This window comes from Triticum aestivum, chromosome 4A (genome assembly GCF_018294505.1).
Source record: "Triticum aestivum cultivar Chinese Spring chromosome 4A, IWGSC CS RefSeq v2.1, whole genome shotgun sequence".
Classification (NCBI taxonomy): domain Eukaryota; kingdom Viridiplantae; phylum Streptophyta; class Magnoliopsida; order Poales; family Poaceae; genus Triticum; species Triticum aestivum.
The window spans coordinates 345,894,603-345,911,692 of NC_057803.1; positions in this window are offsets into that span (position 1 = coordinate 345,894,603).

Consider the following 17,090-nt stretch of genomic DNA (forward strand, 5'->3'; position numbering starts at 1 on the left):
CTCCCAAGGTGTTTCGGCTACTTGGGGATGGTTACATCTTCATCCACCACTGGTGACTTGTATCGTTCCATCGACTACATCCACCACGAGATTCCACATCGACGACGACCATCCATCCTTTGAGACCATCTTCAACCGGAAGCAAGGCCGGTTACCCCCGACTTCGTGAAAGATTAAGTGTGACAAAGGTATGCATTCCGTCATAAACTTTTCCTTCCTTGACATTACATCTTGATAGCCCCACCATCTTTGCGCATACCTTCATACCTATTTGAGACTAGCTATCCGAGTATTGCCGGGCTTCGCGAAAACTTGTGCACCATAGTGATACAATATCATATTGTTGCATCATTGGTTATATCATATAGTGCCATTGTTTACTCCCGTGCATCTCTTGTGATACTTGTCCCATATTTGTGGTTGAGGCTCAATAAGAAAAGTGGAAAGGAAGAGAAAAAAAACTTTTACGCAAGAAAGAGAATGATCATAAGCTTATAAGCAAAGAGTTGAGCATGATAAGAGATACTTGTGCATGAGGATACATGGAATAGGAAACATTTTGCTTGCATACATATAGGTTGGTGCCAAGTGGTGAATCGTGCCCAAGTGTGCAATCAAGCTAGTGCTCTCCTAGTGTTTGTGCAACACGAGCTTAGTCTTCGTTAGGCAATTTTGTCTTGCTCATCCCTATAGTTGCACAAGCCCCATTATCCCACCGTGTGTGTTTCTTAATTGCCCTCCTCTATATTTGTGATCACTTGCTTTGCATTTTGAGTCATTTGGATTTATTTCAACATTTACAATATCTTGGACTTCAATTTGCATGAAATTTGTGCCACTTGTCCTAACCAAGCCACTCGATAAGCTTTTACTTGTAGGTGTGAGTGAACAAGTCCGGTACCAATTCCACTATTCTTTCATCTCACATTGAGTGATACGAGATACATCCTCAACTTTGGGAAAAGGTAGCTTGGTATTGTTTATCTCATTTCCTACTCACCTTTTCTTGAGTCTTGTGATGGATAGGCAAAGCATATCATCTCCGGTCTACAACCACGACAAGGAGTTCGATGCTATGAAGAACGTCATCGACGCCAAGATGGACAAGCAAATGGAGGAGCTCAAGGCCCTCATCAAGAACCGCAAGCGGTCTTCCTCATCTTCGAGAAGACGCTCAAGTGCAAAGACTCCCGAGCTACCATCTACGGCAAGTACACACAAGCATCGACATCGACAAGACCATGAAGAGCAACCTACTAGACGAGAGTTGGCTTCTTTGCCACCCCCGTGCACACGGGCCCTCGACCCCCGTGCACACGGGACCCCGTGCACACGGCCTCCAGCACCCCCGTGCGCACGGGCCATACAGTACAGCAACTTCGACTACAAGGCTGCGGCTCCTTCAACACCTTTGGCATCTTCGCCAAGTAACTTCAAGGCATCTTCGCCTTCGGACGTACGTCATCTTCGCCTACTCCACGAGCTCAAGTCCACTACTCCCTCGAGCTGCTACGACCTCGACACCAAAAACGAGATTCCTTTCTATGGGACTCTAGAACCCGAGGAGTATCTCGAGTGGGAGCGTTTGATGGACAACTACCTCAAGCTACATCAAGTCCCTCCCGAAGATCAAGTGAAGTGTGCCTCAAGAAATTTCCACGACTACGCGTCCACATGGTGGCTTCACACACCTTTGGAGAGCTACGACATGAGTTGGCCCAAGATGAAGAAAGCTATGCAGTGAGAGTTCGTGCCTCCAACCTACACGGAACAACTTCTACGCCAATTGGAGAACACCATCCAAGGATCCAAGTCCATCGACGAGTACTTCAAGGAGATGAAGCATGCCTTGAGACGTGCCGGCGTGGATGGCCCCATGTCAATGAAGTTCCACTTCATGATGGGATTGAACAACGACATCTCCAAGACTATCTTCCTCGAGAACTACAAGTCCCTCCACGACAACTACATTGGTGCTCTCAAGGCGAAACAAGAACTCATGAAGGCCAAGGCTTCTCCACCCCAAGCACACTTCGCGGCGACCAAGCTCTATGACCACGAGCATGAGGATAGTAGCACCAAGATGTCCAAGCCCGATGAGCTCCAAGACGATCCTCCCAAGTTCGACTTCACCGCCATCCCTCTTTGTGGCATTGATGATGCCGAGTCCTCCATGACTCTTTTTCAAGATGGTGCGGCAACGAGTACGACTAAGGAGACCTTCGAGGACCAAGCTTTGGAGGCAAGCGACATGGTGACGAGCAAGGATGATGCTTCCATCTTAGTAGGCGAGAGTGATGATGTGCCATCTTCGGCCTTCATCCACGGCGACGACTACAAGACGGTTGAGCATGGGATTCTCCCTTCGACCACGGTGACGTACGATGACTTGAGTGACTTTAGCCACCATATTGAGATTGAGAGTGACTTCACCACTAGCCCCATATCTCATGAGTTGCCCCAATTCCCATGTGAGGAGAGCCACCACCACCACTTGAGTAATTTGAGTGACTCCACCATATGTGAGTTTGAGTGCACCTACCTTGAGGGAGTGAGTGAACCACCACATAGAGAGAGTGAGATAGTTGATGAGGCATATGAGGCCATTTCGATTTCTGACAACTTAACCTCTACCTCTATTGTGTCTTCTCATTTGTTGCTAGGTAACATATGTGATGACGCGCCGATCCTCGACGACTTCATCCTTCCTTTGGACAAGACGATGGCCATGGTGGAATATGATGCACCCCCACATGGTTCCATCAAGATGAAGATGACCACCATTTGGTATTTACCACCTCACCTACACCACTTGAGTGGAATGAACAAGGTAACAAAGGTGAAGGTGATGCTCTTGTCCCACTAGTGGACATTCTTGACATTGATTGCTGGCATGATGTTGATCCACCTATTCCCATGCTTCATGCTAGTGCGACTTCCTCATGTCATGACTTACCACTTTATGATGACTATGATGATGAGCATGTTGAATTGCCTAGTTGTGATGCCATGTTACATATGATTTCTTGTGACAATTCTCTAGGTCACATCATGTTTGACAATCCGCTTGACTTGTCATATGCTATGCATGAGATCAACAATATGTCATGTTTGCAATCTCATCGTAGTGACTATGCATATGCCCTTAAAATTAATCCAATTTGCACATATGGCATAGATGACAAGCCCATGGTTATTGGCATTTGTTTTTTTTGTGATGATATTGATATGCTCCCTTTGCATCATTTATCTCATATGCCATGCCATGACCACCTAGCTTCGGATATGCATTGTTTTTGATGTTGTTCATATTCTCCATATGATGTTTCCGATATTGCTCGTGAGGAGACCCCCATAGTTTCCTCATACATTTTAGGAGATTTTGATTCATCCTATCCATTGCATGATCCCACTACTTGTGTGCACCATATGCTCCTCATGAATAAACATGCTATTGATGTGCCATATACGTGTATGTTAAATTTGCATCCCCATCGTGTCATACACAATAACTATTCTTTCATGATGGATGACATGTTCTTATACCATGCATCAAATTTCTTTGAGCGATGCTTATCTTGTGCTAACTCACACATGCACATACACATCATGATGGATGATGTGTACATTTACCATGCACACACATTCTTTCGTTTGTGTCTCTTTTGTGTAGGTACCCATGAATACTTGTCAACCTCACAATCCCATCAGTTGACAAAACAAGCTCTAGGAAGCAATGATGACTTGGGATCCCGTGGATTGTCCTTACAACCGCTCCCTTCGCGCAAAGACTTCGCGCATCTCTTCTACACGACCATCACATGGCTATGGGTTTGTAACACCCACGATGCGGCTATATATCCCACGTGTTGGAGCACGACTTAGAGGCATAACCGCATTGTAGGCATGTCGCAAGAGGGGTAATTTTTACACATCCCATGTACTGAATAAGAAAGAGGTACAGAGTTGGCTTACAATCGCCACTTCACACAATACATAAATATAGCATTACATCATCCAGAATACAATCAAGGTCCGACTACGGAACCAAAATAAAGACAACCCCAAATGCATAAGATCCCTGATCGCCCCAACTGGGCTCCACTACTGATCGTCTGGAAAGGAAACATAGTAACATCCCGAGTCCTCGTCGAACTCCCACTTGAGTTCAGTCGCATCCCCTGGAATGGCATCATCGACACCCGCATCTGGTTTTGGAAGTAATATGTGAGTCACAGGGACTCAGCAATCTCACACCCTCATGATCAAGACTATTTAAGCTTATGGGTAGGGAAAGGTAGTTAGGTGGAGCTGCAGCAAGCACTAGCATATATGATGGCTAACATACACAAATGAGAGCGAGAAGAGGAGCAAAGGACAGTCGATAAATGATCAAGAAGTGATCCTAGAACTACTTACGTTCAAGCATAACACGAGACCGTGTTCTCTTCCCAGACTCCACCGAAAAGAGACCATCACGGCTACACACGCGGTTGATGCATTTTAATTAAGTTAAGTGTCAAGTTCTCTACAACCAGACATTAACAAATTCCCATCTGCCCATAACCGCGGGCACGGGTTTCGAAAGTTCGAATCCCTGGAGGGGTGTCCCAACTTAGCCCATCGCAAGCTCTCACGGTCAATGAAGGATATTCCTTCTCCCAGGAAGACCCGATCAGACTCGGAATCCCAGTTACAAGACATCTGGACAATGGTAAAACAAGACCAGCAAAGCCGCCCGATGTGCCAACAAATCCCGATAGGAGTCGCACATATCTCGTTCTCGGGGCACACCGGATGAGCGCTGCGTACAACTAAAACCAAACCTCGAGTTTCCCCGAGGGGGCGCTGCAAAGGACTCTAGTTTGGACCAACACTCAGAGGAGCACATGCCCGGGGGTTTAAAATAAAGATGACCCTTGAGTCCGCGGAACCCAAGGGAAAAAGGCTTAGGTGGAAAATGGTAAAACCAAGGTTGGGCCTTGCTGGAGGAGTTTTATTCAAGGCGAACTGTCAAGGGGTTCCCATTATAACCCAACCGCGTAAGGAATGGAAAATCAAGGAACATAACACCGGTATGATGGAAACTAGGGCGGCAAGAGTGGAACAAAACACCAGGCATAAGGCGGAGCCTTCCACCCTTTACCAAGTATATAGGTGCATTAAAGTAAACAAGATATAATAATTATATCCCAACAATAAACATGTTCCAACAAGGAACAAACTCCAATCTTCACCTGCAACTAGTAACGTATAAGAGGGGCTGAGCAAAGCGGTAACATAGCCAAACAACGGTTTGCTAGGACAAGGTGGGTTAGAGGTTTGACATGGCAATATGGGAGGCATGAAATAGCAGGTGGTAGGTATCGCGACATAGGCATAGCAATAGAGCGAGCAACTAGCAAGCAAAGATATAAGTGATTTCGAGGGTATGGTCATCTTGCCTGCAAAGTTCTCCGAGTTGACGTAAGCTTGATCCTCGTAAGCGTACTCAACGGGTTCGTCGATCACGTTCTCGTCTCTCGGCTCTAACCAAAGCAAGAACACAAGCAAGGGAAACACAATCAACCATGGTGCAATGCGCAAGCAACATGATGCAAAACATGGCATGATATGCGGGATGTGATATGCAATGCATATGCGTGCTCCAGAAGGAAAATATTCAACAAGACCTCAACTTGGAAAAACAAGAGTGCCACTGGAAAGATGAGTTGATTTCGGTCGAAATCGATATAAAGATCGCCGGAATCGGATGCATGGTTTGCAAATGGCAAGCAAAACAATAATGGCACAAATCTGCGATTAACAGCACGATGCCATCTAAAATGCAACAAGAAACTAAGCTACTGCACTCTAACATAGCAACAAAGCACATGGCAGTGATCCACTCAAGATTCTTGACAAAAGATGAACACTAAGCTACGGCTAAATCACACAATAGCAGGTTCAAACAAGCATGACAAAAGTGGAGAAGATATCAGCTTCACAGACTTAGTGATAATACCAACATGTCAGGAATTAACATCGGGAAGCAATGTTTAGAGCAAGATATCAACATGCTACAGGAACATAACATAGCAAAGCAAGGCGTGGCATGAATCTACTCAAAGCATATAACAAAAGTCCCTTACTGACCATAAGCCAAAAGGGCACAGAAAACATGATGGCACCCATGTAAACATAGCAAGTTTCGTTAACAGATTCAGACTTAGCGGAAAACTGGAAATGGCAAAAACAGAGTTAAGTAGGCATGTTTGCGAGCTCGATGCACTCACCACAAGGCATTGCATGACAAACTAAGAATACACCCAGCAAGAATACATGATCATGAAGCCAAGCAAAGCAAGAACAAGTTCATAGCATGCATGGATCAACTACAACAACCTCGGCAAAATTGATTAACACGTAAACAATCTGCCAGGAACATTTTATAGCAAAAGTAGAGCAAGCTTGAGTCATGCTAGTGTACTCCATAAATTCAAACAAAGACATGGATTGATAGAGCATAACCATATGCTCAAATCATTCTTACTGAACATACTCAAAAGAAGCATGGATCACTCTGTAGCAACATGAATACATGGCATAAAAATAGCATCAGGGAAAAGACAGTGAAATTCTAAGTCCCTGAAATCAGCAACATCACGAGAGCTACTTTTCATGCTTGTGCTAGTCACCACATTAATCACAAAAATACATGGCATACACCCTTGTAAAGATGGCATGGCATAGCCCAAAACACATGTAGGGCTCAAGTTCATAGGAGGCACACAATAAACATGGCAAAAATGACAAATGCTCATAATCTGATAAGAATAAAAAACTAACATTTTATAGCACTCTTGCAACAGCGTTTTAGGCATCAAGATGACCTCAAACAAGCATGGCACAATGGAACAAAATGAAGAGCACATCATGATGAACAATTTGATATATCATGCATGAAAAATGGAGCTACCGCGATGAAGTTATGGCATGTTGAACATGGCTCCAGAATGTAGCAGAAAATGACTTAGGAAAAAAATGAGGTCAACCCTTCTTTTAGATCTGGATCTGGCGCTGCATGTGAACCGAGGTTCGTCGGGGAGGGAGGTCGCGGTGGTCGCCGGAGCTTGTGGATCCGAGTCGCCGGAGCTTGGGGCCGGAGTAGAGGACGGCGGATTGGGGGCCGGGGAGGCCGGATCCGGGTAGCGCGACTCCCGCGCGGTGGTCGGCGACGCGGGAGGCGGCGGCGGCCGGAGCGAAGAACGGCGACGGAGGCTCCGGGAGACGGCGGCCGTCGCGGGAGCGGGCGGCGGCGGAGCTCGCGCGTGAGCCAGGGATGCTCGGGTGGCGCGGACGGGCCGGGAGGGCCCCGCCTGGGCCCCGGTGGGCCGGCGTGGGCGGCGGCACGGGCGAAGTGGGCGCGGCTGCCCCGACGAATGGGAAAGCGACACGTAGCGGTGGAGGGGGAGCGGACACGTCCGGCGATGGGGGGATAAACGTCCGGCGGCGGCAGGGAAGAAAATTAGGGTTTCGTCCGCGAAAATGGAGGAGGGGGCACCTATTTATATATTCTGAGAGTTAGGAGAGTCCAAAAGAGGTGCGATTTTTGGCCATGTGATCGTGATCGGACGGCCGAGAGGGTGGAGGGGGTTTAGCTGGGTTTTTTGGGCCACTTTGGAGGGGTGTTGGGCTGCAACACACACGAAGCCTTTACGGTTCCTTGGTTAACCATTGGAGTATCAAACGGACTCCAAATGGCACGACAGGCGGTCTACCGGTAGGGTACCAAGGCCGCTTGGCAAATCTCGGTCCAATCCGAGAACGTTTAACACCCGCACACGAAGAGAGGCAAAAAGGGACGCTGGAGGACATATGAGTGTCGGATCGCAAAACGGACAACGGGGAAAATGCTCGGATGCATGAGACGAACACATATGCAAATGCGATGCACATGATGACATGATATGAGATGCATGACATGGACAAAATGCAAAATGAAGACAAAACCCAACCACGAGGGAATATTATAACTTAGAGCCGAAAATGGCAAGAGTTGGAATACAAATATGGTAAATTACATCCAGGGTGTTACAACACTCCACCACTATGAAAGGATCTCGTCCCGAGATCTAGGACTGGAAAAACTCCGGATATTCGGATCGGAGGTGGTCCTCGTGTTCCCAGGTGGCTTCCCGGTCGGAATGATGTGACCACTTCACTTTCGGGAATTTGATGGACTTGTTGCGAGTCTTGCGCTCAGTTTCTTCAAGAATAGCAACGAGATGATCATGATAAGACATGTCTTCTTGGAGACCAATCTCTTCGAAGTTGATGGTGCGGTCAGGAGTCTTGAAACACTTGCGAAGCTGAGACACGTGAAACACGTCGTGCATGTTTGCAAAGTTGGATGGAAGCTCAAGTTGATAGGCGAGATCGCCTCTTTTGCCAATGATCTTGAAAGGACCCACGTATCTAGGGGCAAGCTTCCCTTTGATACCAAAGCGACGAGTACCTTTCATTGGAGAGACGCGGAGGTAGACATGGTCTCCGATCTCGAAAGCCAAGTCACGATGCTTGCTATCATAGTAACTCTTCTGGCGCGATTGCGCGGCTTTGAGATTTTCACAAATGACTTTGCACATTTCTTCAGCCTCTGTGATCAAGTCATTGCCAAGAAGTTGGCGTTCACCAGTCTCTGACCAATTAAGAGGAGTACGACACTTTCTGCCATAGAGAATCTCAAATGGGGCCTTGCCCGAACTCGCTTGGAAGCTGTTGTTGTAGGAGAACTCGGCATATGGAAGACAATCTTCCCACTTCATACCGAAAGGAAATGACACAAGCCCTGAGCATATCTTCAAGAATTTGATTTACTCGCTCGACTTGTCCACTAGTTTGAGGATGGAAGGCTGTGCTGAACCGAATGTTGGTGCCCATGGCCTTCTGGAAGGAATCCCAGAACTTAGAGGTAAAGATGCTTCCATGATCTGAAGATATCAACTATGGAATGCCATGCAAGGAGACAATCCTGGAGGTATATAGCTCTGCCAACTGAGCTGCCATGATAGATTCTTTGGTAGGAAGAAAATGAGCCACTTTAGTGAGCTTGTCGATGACAACAAAGGTAGCATCATTTCCGTGCTTGGACTTGGGAAATCCAGTCACGAAGTCCATCTCAATATGGTCAAACTTCCATTCTGGAATGGCAAGAGGTTGGAGGAGACCAGCTGGCCGTTGGTGTTCTGCTTTCACTCTTCTGCAGACATCACATTCATTCACGAACTGAGCAATCTCGCGCTTCATTCGAGTCCACCAATACGACTGCTTGAGGTCATGGTACATCTTTGTACTTCCAGGATGAATAGATAGGAGTGAATTGTGAGCCTCGTTCATAATGACTTTACGAAGGTCACCCTTAGGAACAACAATTCGATCCTCGAAGAATAGAGTATCTTTGTCATCAAGGCGATAGCACTTGTACTTGGGTTGGCTCTTGGCAATCCCAATCTTCACCTTCTTCGCCATTGCATCAAGAAGTTGAGCCTCACAAATCTGATCTTCCAAAGTAGGAGAGACTTGGAGGTTGGCAAGGAATCCTTGAGGAACAACTTGGAGATTAAGTTTGCGGAAAGCTTCACAAAGATCCGGTTGGAAAGGGCTTGAGAATCAAACTGTTGCAGTAAGCCTTCCTGCTCAAAGCGTCAGCAATGACATTGGCCTTGCCTGGAGTATATTCAATACTCGGATTATACTCTTGAATCATTTCGACCCAACGAGTCTGCCTGAGGTTGAGGTTGGGCTGAGTGAAGATGTACTTGAGGCTCTTATGATCAGTGAAGATGTCCACTTTCCTTCCCAACAAGAGATGTCTCCATGTTAAAAGAGCATGGACAACTGCCGCCAACTCGAGGTCATGAGTGGGGTAGTTCTTTTCGTTGGGCTTCAACTGGCGAGAGGTATAGGCCACAACTTTCTTCTCTTGCATTAACACAACACCGAGACCTTGCAGGGAAGCATCACAGAAAACCTCGAATGGTTTGGATTCATCAGGAGGAGTCACAACTGGAGCTGTGACTAACTTCTCTTTGAGGGTGTTGAAAGCGATGTCACATTCAGGCGTCCAGACATACTTCACATGCTTCTGGAGGAGGTTGGAAAGAGGCTTCGCGATCTTAGAGAAATTCTCAACGAATCTTCGACAATAGCTTGCGAGCCCAAGGAAGCTGCGGAGCTGCTTCACATTCTGAGGCGGTTCCCAATTCACAATTGCAGACAGCTTCTCGGGATTAATAGCTATGCCCTTGGCGGAGATGATATGCCCAAGGTAGAGAACCTCATCGAGCCAAAACTCGCACTTTGAAAACTTCGCATAGAACTGATGTTCTCTGAGTTTGTCCAGCACCAATCTCAAATGCTTGGCATGATCCTCCTTGTTCTTGGAAAAGACCAAAATGTCATCGAGATAGACCAAGACGAAGTCATTTGTGTAGGGTTGAAGATGAAGTTCATCATGCGAGAGAATGTTGGAGGAGCATTGACAAGGCCGAAAGACATGACAGTGTATTCATAGGAACCATAGCTTGTTCTGAATGCTGTCTTGGGGATATCTTGTTCACGAATGCGAATCTGATGATAGCCCATACGGAGGTCAAGCTTGGAGAATACTTGAGCACCTTTGAGTTGTTCGAAAAGCTCATTGATGTTGGGAAGTGGGTACTTGTTCTTTATGGTCTTCTTGTTCAATGGACGGTAGTCGACACAAAGTCGGTCCGTGCCATCCTTCTTCTTGACAAAAAGAACACCACAACCCCATGGAGAAGAACTTGGTCGGATCAGACCCATACGCTCTTGTATATCGAGTTGTTTCTTCAGCTCCTTCAACTCTTCTGGTCCAAGCTTGTAAGAACGTTTGCAAACAGGTTCCGTGCCAGGCTCAAGATCAATGACGAATTCAACTGGCCGGTGAGGAGGCGTTCCTGGAAGCTCTTCTGGAAAGACGTCTTGATATTCACAAACGACCGGAATCTGAGAGATGGCATTCAACTCGCCCTTTTCATTGAGAGAAAACAGACGAATGGTATCATCACGAGCGGCAAAGGCGATCACATCCTCAGACGAGTGTGTCAATTGAATCTGCCTGGCAGCACAATCAAGTTGAGCCTTGTGCTTAGAAAGCCAGTCCATGCCGAGAATTAGATCAATATCCGAGTCACCAAGAACAATTGGAGAAGCCAGGAATTTGTAGTCGCCCATCTCGATAGAAACATTCGGGAAGCAGATATTAGATGACATTTTCTTGCCCGGGGACACAATTGATAAAGTTCTTGGCAAATGTTGATAATCACACTCATACTTTGATGCAAAAGGTTTAGAAATGAAACAATGCGATGCACCAGTATCAAAAAGAACTTTTTCCAGAATAGAGTTAACTGGAAGATTACCCATGATCACTTCTGACGAGTCCTCTGCCTGAGCTGCGTTCATCATGTTAACCTTGACATGCTTGGGATTATGCTTGACCACTGCATTGCTGGCAGATCTCACAGGAGGAGGAGGCGGAAGACGCCTCTGGTTGAAGCATTTGTTTGCATAGTGACCCTTCTGCTGACACTTGTTGCACATAACCTCTGAGAGCGGCCGGTGATACGGAGCACTTAACCTTGGAGCATGAGATGAAGCTTTGTTCTGAAAGGCTGGGTTGGGTGGGTGGGAAGATCCATTGCCACCTTTGCTCTTCTGCTGGTAAGGCTGACGGAACGGAGGACGAGGAGGCAACCAGTACTTTTGCTGCTTAGCTGCCACTTGAGTTGAAGAAGAAGAAGGAGTTGCATCCCTGACTCTCTTCTTAGATGCATCGCACTTGATCTGAGCGGCCTCTTGCTTTAGTGCCATGTTGTAGAACTTATCATACTTTTTTGGCTCAAAAAGCACAAGAGCTAGTTGCAGATCTTCTCTGAGGCCACATCTGAATTGATAAATCATGCTCTTCTCGTCAGGGACGTCTTGCTTGGCGAAGCGAGCGAGCCTCTGGAACAGGATGTTGAATTGGTAAATAGACAAGCTGCCTTGCTTCAGATTGCGGAACTCCTCACGCTTACTCTCAACAACACTTTGAGGAATGTGGTGAGCTTTGAAGTCTTGGCGGAAATCATCCCAGGTAATCACACGACCTCCTCTAGAATCTTTGTATTGTTGATACCACTCAGCAGCTTGGTCTTTGAGTTGGAACAAAGCAAACTTGACAAAGTCCTCAGGCATGACGTTGCTACACTCAAAATGTTTGCAGATATCCATGAGTCAATCGTCAGCGTCTATGGCCTTGACATAGTTACTGAAGGACTTCGGCTGGTTTGCGAGGAACTGGTTAAGGGTAGCAAACTAAGTTTGATTGTTGCCATGGCCTTGATTTCCTTGGTTGCGCTCTTGCAAGAGTTGCAAAAGCATCTGCGTGTTGGCGTTGGTGGCGGCCATGATATCTTGCCATGCCTCCGGAGGTGGAGGTGGTGGCGGAGGTTCCGAATTCTGATGCGTTGGAGGAGCCATCCTGAAGAGGATGACATCTGTTAGCATCTTGAAAGACATATATTCAAGCTGGATCGAAATTGCAACATATAGCCTTAACATTTGAACAAGAATGAACGAATGAATTCCAAATTAAATGATCACACTTCCATAAATTGAGAAGCCACTTAGATAGAGATGAATGAATAAAACAACAAGGTACGGACATGAACAAATAATTGGAAAGGATTACCCAATCACAAACCAAATATCTGGGGGAAGAAATACTAGAGCTACATGAATTCCCACCTATGAAACTCCCGAAACTTTCCGGTTATGCAATCAGGAGTTGGGGATACAGGGGAAGCATAATATCTCACCCAAAACTAGCAAATCCTACATCCAGCTGCATCCATCCTTCAACACATAACCAAGAAACCTTCGGAAATCATTCACCTCAACCTTCGAAAAGCATCCGTTATACGAGTTATGGCAATACTCCCGAACTCCCGCCCCAGTACTGGGTGGCGTCGAGGTTATCTCACCAACAACTGCATAAAAGAGATTTTCGATGTCGGCGAAACTCAGGTATTCCAGAACTGCAACGATAAAATTGTGACGACAACACCTCGGAGCTCAACTCCCCGGGACACTGCCACAACCCCTAAATGTCAGGAGGCACCAAGAACAATGTTCTCGTCACAAAACCATCGGAACGATTCCAAGATACCCGCGTGATCCTAAATTTTTTTAGTGAAATTTGAGAAGAGAAGAGTCAAAACTCTACGTCAGGATGCCTCACCAGAGCGACGAAGGGACTGAGGAGTAAAAAGAATCCTACTCTCCGATATATATAATCCTAAAGACTCAAAACATTTTTCTAGACTCAACAACGCCAGCGATTCGATCAAGCAGGGGGCTCCTAAGTCGGGGAAGGCTCTGATTACCAACTTGTAACACCCACGATGCGGCTATATCTCCCACGTGTCGGAGCACGACTTAGAGGCATAACCGCATTGTAGGCATGTCGCAAGAGGGGTAATCTTTACACATCCCATGTACTGAATAAGAAAGAGGTACAGAGTTGGCTTACAATCGCCACTTCACACAATACATAAATATAGCATTACATCATCCAGAATACAATCAAGGTCCGACTACGGAACCAAAATAAAGACAACCCCAAATGCATAAGATCCCCGATCGCCCCAACTGGGCTCCACTACTGATCGTCTGGAAAGGAAACGTAGTAACGTCCTGAGTCCTCATCGAACTCCCACTTGAGTTCAGTCGCATCCCCTGGAATGGCATCATCGGCACCTGCATCTGGTTTTGGAAGTAATTTGTGAGTCACGGGGACTCAGCAATCTCACACCCTCGCGATCAAGACTATTTAAGCTTATGGGTAGGGAAAAGGTAGTGAGGTGGAGCTGCAGCAAGCACTAGCATATATGGTGGCTAACTTACGCAAATGAGAGCGAGAAGAGAAGGCAAAGCACGGTCGAGAACTATGATCAAGAAGTGATCCTAGAACTACTTACGTTCAAGCATAACACGAGACCGTGTTCTCTTCCCGGACTCCGCCGAAAAGAGACCATCACGGCTACACACGCGGTTGATTCATTTTAATTAAGTTAAGTGTCAAGTTTTCTACAACCGGATATTAACAAATTCCCATCTGCCCATAACCGCGGGCACGGCTTTCGAAAGTTCAAATCCCTGCAGGGGTGTCCCAACTTAGCCCATCACAAGCTCTCACGGTCAACGAAGGATATTCCTTCTCCCAGGACGACCCAATCAGACTCGGAATCCCGGTTACAAGACATCTCGACAATGGTAAAACAAGACCAGCAAAGCCGCCCGAATGTGCCGACAAATCCCGATAGGAGCTGCACATATCTCGTTCTCAGGGCACACCGGATGAGCGCTCCGTACAACTAAAACCAAACCTCGAGTTTCCCCGAGGGGGCGCTGCAAAGGACTCTAGTTTGGACCAACACTCAGAGGAGCACTGGCCCGGGGGTTTAAAATAAAGATGACCCTTGAGTCCGCGGAACCCAAGGGAAAAAGGCTTAGGTGGCAAATGGTAAAACCAAGGTTGGGCCTTGCTGGAGGAGTTTTATTCAAGGCGAACTGTCAAGGGGTTCCCATTATAACCCAACCGCGTAAGGAACGCAAAATCAAGGAACATAACACCGGTATGACGGAAACTAGGGCGGCAAGAGTGGAACAAAACACCAGGCATAAGGCCGAGCCTTCCACCCTTTACCAAGTATATAGGTGCATTAAAGTAAACAAGATATAATAATGATATCCCAACAATAAACATGTTCCAACAAGGAACAAACTCCAATCTTCACCTGCAACTAGCAACGCTATAAGAGGGGCTGAGCAAAGTGGTAACATAGCCAAACAACGGTTTGCTAGGACAAGGTGGGTTAGAGGTTTGACATGGAAATATGGGAGGCATGATAAAGCATGTGGTAGGTATCGCGGCATAGGCATAGCAATAGAGCGAGCAACTAGCAAGCAAAGATAGAAGTGATTTCGAGGGTATGGTCATCTTGCCTGCAAAGTTCTCCGAGTTGACGTAAGCTTGATCCTCGTAAGCGTACTCAACGGGTTCCTCGATCACGTACTCGTCTCCCGGCTCTACCCAAAGCAAGAACACAAGCAAAGGAAACACAATCAACCACGGTGCAATGCGCAAGCAACATGATGCAAAACATGGCATGATATGCGGGATGTGACATGCAATGCATATGCGTGCTCCGGAAGGAAAAGATTGAACCAGGCCTCAACTTGGCAAAACAAGAGCGCCGCTGGAAAAATTAGTTGATTTCGGTCGAAATCGATATAAAGATCGCTGAAATCGGATGCACGGTTTGCAAATGGCAAGCAAAACAATAATGGCACAATCTGCGATTAACAGCACGATGCCATCTAAAATGCAACAAGAAACTAAGCTACTGCACTCTAACATAGCAACAAAGCACATGGAGGTGATCCACTCAAGATGCTTGACAAAAGATGAACACTGAGATACGGCTAAATCACAAAATAGCAGGTTCAAACAAGCATGACAAAAGTGCAAAAGTTATCAGCTTCACAGACTTAGTGATAATACCAACATGTCAGGAATTAACATCGGGAAGCAATGTTTAGAGCAAGATATCAACATGCTATAGGAACATAACATAGCAAAGCAAGGCATGGCATGAATCTACTCAAAACATATAACAGAAGTCCCTTACTGACCATAAGCCAAAAGGGCACAGAAAACATGATGGCACCCATTTAAACATAGCAAGTTTCATTAACAGATTCAGACTTGGCAGAAAACTGGACATGGCAAAAACAGAGTTAAGTAGACATGTTTGCGAGATCGATGCACTCACCACAAGGCATTTCATGAAAAACTAAGCATACACCCAGCAAGAAGACATGATCATGAAGCCAAGCATAGCAAGAACAAACTCATAGCATGCATGGATCAACTACAACAACCTTGGCAAAATTGATTAACATGTAAACGATCTGCTAGGAACATTTTATAGCAAAAGTAGAGCAAGATTGAGTCATTCTAGGGTACTCCATAAATGCAAACAAAGACATGGATGGATAGAGCATAACCATATGCTCAAATCATCCTTAATGAACATACTCAAAATAAGCATGGATCACTCTGTAGCAACATGAATACATGGCATAAAAATAACATCAGGGAAAAGATTTAGTGAAATTCTAAGTCCCTGAAATCAGCAACATCACGAGAGCTACTTTGCATGCTTGTGCTTGTCACCACATTGATCACAAAAATACATGGCATACACCCCTGTAAAGATGGCATGGCATAGCCCAAAACACATGTAGGGCTCAAGTTCATAGGAGGCACACAATAAACATGGCAAAAATGACAAATGCTCATAATCTGATAAGAATCAGGAACTAACATTTTATAGCACTCTCGCAACAGCATTTTAGGCATCAAGATGGACTCAAACAAGCATGGCACAATGGAACAAAATGAAGAGCACATCATGATGAACAATTTGATATATCATGCATGCAAAACGGAGCTACGGTGATGAAGTTATGGCATGTTGAACAGGGCTCCAGAATGCAGCAGAAAATGACTTAGGAAAAAAACGAGGTCAACCCTTCTTTCAGATCTGGATCTAGCGCTGCGCGCGAACCGAGGTTCGTCAGGGAGGGAGGTCGCGGTGGTCGCTGGAGCATGCGGAGCTTGGGGCCGGAGTAGAGGACGGCGGATCGGGGCCCGGGGAGGCCGGATCCGGGCGGCGTGGCTCCCGGGCGGTGGTCGGCGACGCGGGAGGCGGTGGCCGGTGAGCTGCGGTGGCCGGAGCGAAGAACTGCGGCGGAGGCTCCGGGAGACGGCGGCAGTCGCGGGAGCGGGCGGCGGCGGAGCTCGCGTGTGAGCCGGGGAGGCTCGAGCGGCGCGGACGGGCCGGGAGGGCCCGCCTGGGCCCCGGCGGGCCGGTGCGGGCGGCGGCGCGGGCGAAGTGGGCTCGACTGCACCGGCGAATGGGAAAGCAACACGTGGCGGTGAAGGGGGAGCGGACACATCTGGCCGATGGGGGGAG